Below are 860 nucleotides of genomic sequence, written 5' to 3'. Positions count from 1 at the left end.
TTCCCCTTCTTTCAGAAGCTTTCCTTGGAAGCTATTAGCCACCTCTTTGCCATGCGAGAAAAAGAAAAACCCAATGCCAGTTATTTTCCCTGGTGAGTACTTATTGCTTCTGCTGTTTTTCCTAAGACTTGAATTAATTGCCTTTTGCAGTCTTCAATCTGGGCAAAACGGCTGCGTATCTGTTTCAATACTTTCACTGCTATCACATAGCTGCAACAGGAATAAAGCCCAAGCTTTCATATATCTTCAGGTGGTTTTGCCCATAATATAGAAAATATGCTATAAATCATCTTATCTAGGATTAAAATAACTTAATCTAACAAAATCTATTGTAAGATATAATATCCATGTACAGGTTATGGAGACCTGGCTGTCCTATGCTGTAGGGTAGAATAAGAATTCATACCAAAAAAGGCAGAATGCAACCCCTCGCACCCCAAACCACTCTCTCCAAACAAGGTAACTGAAACAAAATGGCATTCTCAGTTTTTCATATTTGTATTTTAAAAAGGAAAATTAAAATGGAACTTTAAAGACAATTTTCCCCCAGCATTCTCCTGCAGAAACTGGCTGCTCATGGCTTGGACGGACGTACTCCTCAGTGCATAAAAAACTGGCTAGATGGCCAGGCCCAAAGAGTTGCGGTGAATGGAGTTAAAACTAGTTGGTGGCCGGTCACAAGCAGCATTCCCCACAGCTCAGTGCTGGGGCCAGTTCTGTTCAATATTTTATCAATGACCTGGATGAGGGGATTGAGTGCACCCTCAGCAAGTTTGCAGATGACACCAACTTGGGCAGGAGTGTTGATCTGCTGTAGGATAGGAAGGCTCTACAGAGGGATCTGGACAGGCTGGGTCGGG

At 42.3% G+C, this 860-nt stretch overlaps 1 protein-coding gene across 1 annotated transcript in view; it reads right to left on the bottom strand.

Annotated features, from left to right (window-relative positions):
• Window positions 1–860, bottom strand: part of LOC118453327 (probable ATP-dependent RNA helicase DDX10) — a gene marked incomplete at its 5' end in the record, with an annotated part of 13588 nt that overhangs the window by 1015 nt on the left and 11713 nt on the right. The gene's annotated exons all lie outside the window — the stretch shown is intronic.

This window comes from Egretta garzetta, unplaced genomic scaffold, assembly GCF_000687185.1.
Source record: "Egretta garzetta isolate BGI_Z169 unplaced genomic scaffold, ASM68718v1 scaffold401, whole genome shotgun sequence".
In the NCBI taxonomy this organism is placed as follows: Eukaryota; Metazoa; Chordata; class Aves; order Pelecaniformes; family Ardeidae; genus Egretta; species Egretta garzetta.
The sequence above is the reverse complement of the archived record's forward strand: the minus strand, read 5'-3'. Positions and strand labels throughout refer to the sequence as shown.